Source organism: Aristolochia californica, unplaced genomic scaffold (genome assembly GCF_029961685.1).
Source record: "Aristolochia californica isolate CCGP_79_NKW_82.1479 unplaced genomic scaffold, dmAriCali1.0.hap1 SCAF_11, whole genome shotgun sequence".
In the NCBI taxonomy this organism is placed as follows: domain Eukaryota; kingdom Viridiplantae; phylum Streptophyta; class Magnoliopsida; order Piperales; family Aristolochiaceae; genus Aristolochia; species Aristolochia californica.
This window is the reverse complement of record NW_027181782.1, coordinates 10,902,811-10,905,772: the sequence shown is the minus strand read 5'-3', so window position 1 is coordinate 10,905,772 and position 2,962 is coordinate 10,902,811. Positions and strand designations below refer to the sequence as shown.

Here is a 2,962-nt window from a genome sequence, read left to right as displayed (position 1 = left end):
TAAATCTATCATGGCCTTCTCAAAGCCGGTGGTACCTAACGTACAAGGGATAATAAACATCCTTTAAGTTTTTGTTTCCTCTTAATTGTGCACAGTTCTTTCGGGAATTTAGTATAACGAGGCACTTGTTTAATAACACCTAAAAGTGAAATATTTAATTTTCTCATCTTTTCTACAATTTGCCCAAGCATGAGGAAAAGAAGGAACTGGTTTATAATCAGAAAGAGGTGGAAACTTACGCTTAGGTACGTCATCATCATTAGGAACGTTCCTATCTGCAAAGATGTTTTTCTCCTTTCCTTGCTCCGTTGATGTAGGGGCTGCCTTTACCAGAATCTCAACCTCTTTATAACTTCTAAAAAAGATTACACTTGCATTTTCTCTTGGATTTACTACCATTTGAGAGGGTAATTTTCTAGAACTTTGTGCCTCTGTCCGACTAATTATGGTTGCCATTTGGCGCATCTGACTGTCCAAACTTTGAATACTGGCCCTTGCCTCTTGTGAAAATTGTTTCATCTCCTATTAAAATTGCAAAGTATTAGTGCAAGAGACTTAACAATATCTTCTCAAGACATACCAGAATTGGAAGTTTGGCCCGATTATTGTCTTGGGGGATATGGTTGCTTATATTGTTGGTAACTTGGGTGATTTTAAGTCCTGGGCTTATTAACTTGTGGATTCCCATAACTAAGATTGCGATGATCCCTCCATCCCATGTTATACTTGTTCGAATAGGGATCATACTTCGTTTAGGCTTGTCAAGGAAAACCACCCGCCGCATTCACTTGCTCAGTGGGTTCCTCTTGAAGAGTTGGGCACATATCAGTTGGATGCCCTAGTACTGAACAAATCCCAGAAGCCTTCGCTGTTTGCATATTACCTATAGCCATTTGACGACCAAGAGAAATTAGACTCGCAATTTGTTATTCAAGGGAGAAAATATTTACCTCATTAACATTCTTAGATGGAAGACCAAGCCTTGTGCCAAATTGTTGAGAATTGGCCGCCATATTTGCAATCAAGTTTCTTGTGGTCTCAAAAGTTTTATCCGCCAAAGCTCCTCCACTTGCAACATCAATCATGCTACTATCATTGGGTAGAACGCCCTCATAGAAATACTGGATAAGAAGTTGCTCTCTAATCTGATGATGGGGGCAGCTTGCACATAATTTCTTGAAACGTTCCCAGTATTCATGTAGGGACTCTCCGTTATGCTGCCTTACACCACAAATTTCTTTTCGAATGTTGACCACCCTTGAAGCTGGGAAATATTTTCCAAAAACAGTCTCTTCATCTCATCCCATGTGGTAATACTCCTAGAGGGTAGATAATAGAGCCAATCGTTAACCGAATCCTTCAAAGAAAATGGAAAAAGTCATAATTTAATTTGCTCTTCAATCACCTTCGTGGGTTTCATACTCGTGCATACCAAATGAAATTCCTTTAGATGCTTGTGAGGGTCTTCACCTGCAAGACCATGAAAAGTGGGTAAGAGATGTATTAGTCTAGATTTTAATTCAAATGTAGTAGTAACATCTAAAGTGGGGAATGTTATGCATAAGGATTGTTGATTCAAATCAGAGGTTGCAAGCTCTTTCAAAGTTTAATTTCCAGCCATGACTTCTTCCTCCTCTAAATCAGATTCGCTATCAAATGGGGAATCAAGAACTAGATCATTCTCTTTAGAATTCCTCCGAGCTTCTCTCCTTAACCTGTACAAAGTTCTCTCTATTTCTGGGTTGCATTGCAAATCACCTTGATTAGAAGATCGATTTACTGTCATAAACAATCAAGGGAACTTTAATAAAAAATGAAAAACAAATCAGGAAAAATATAGAATAAGGAAAAAAATAAAAATTCTAAAAACCCTAGAAAACTGTGGAATTTGGATTCGGAGTCAGAAATTTGCCAAAACCGTAACAAGGAAAAATTAACGATTTTTTTTCAAAAATTTCTAGAACTAAATAATGATCACAAGAAGCACAAAAATCAACTAGAATCACTCCTCGGCAAAGGCGCCAAAATTTGGTGTGCTGTCGCAGGCAACCAAAAATAAAACCTATACTCCTAAAAATATATGTAGTAGTGCGAGTAAGGATTTATCCCACGAAGAGTGATTAGTCTACTTCTATGCTTGGTGAACAAGGATGGGGGGGTTTGAGTATAACGAAAACACTTTTAAGAAAAACAACTTAGAAACAATTCAAATTAAAAGAATCAAAATCAATCAAAAGAACAAACCTTGGTCTAAGTCAACATCCAACATCGGAATTTCACAACTGATCATCGATGCAAGCACATATCAATTCACACTTGAGTATTCACCATTGGAACTATCTTTCTATCTCTCCTTTTGTAGTTAATTAGAAAACAAGTGATCCAGTTAACCCTAACTACTAAACAACCCAAGACAAACGCAAAAGGTTTATGTTGGAAGATAGGGTCCAAGCCCACACGACCAAGGAAGACTCACATATCCAAGTGTATTAGAAGATGGGCCCAAGCCCATAAGACCAAGGAAGACCATGCATCCAAGAGATATAGAAGAAGGGCTCAAGGCCCACAGATCAAGGAGAAGGCCCATAGGCCCACATACAAGATGGCAGGATGGAAAATAAAGAGTCATCAAATAGAGATGGAATTGATGTAATTAAGTTAAAGTTCCAAGGTTAAAATCCTAAACTTTAAACCCTAAGTTAAGGGGTATTATTATAATACAGTAGTTTCATAAATCTATAAATAGAGCTTTAGGAGGAGGGTTAAAAAAAGTTTGTAACCCTTCTTCCTCCAGTTTTCTCCCAATGGGTTTCTTTCCCTTTTTCTCCATGAGCTAAATTGATGGAGTCCTAAAAATCAACATGGTATCAGAGCATTGATTTTCAGGATTCCGACTAAGGTTTTTTTTTTCAGGATTCATTCTCCTTCGGTTTTTTCCCATATTATTATTTTTATTACTTCT

At 37.4% G+C, this 2,962-nt stretch overlaps 1 non-coding gene across 1 annotated transcript; it reads left to right on the top strand.

Annotated features, from left to right (window-relative positions):
- Nucleotides 1-1,143: 1,143 nt before the first annotated feature.
- LOC137945065 (small nucleolar RNA R71) lies at nucleotides 1,144-1,250 on the top strand. The gene has a single exon (XR_011110886.1). It is a non-coding gene; the product is annotated as a small nucleolar RNA R71 (small nucleolar RNA).
- Nucleotides 1,251-2,962: the final 1,712 nt, after the last annotated feature.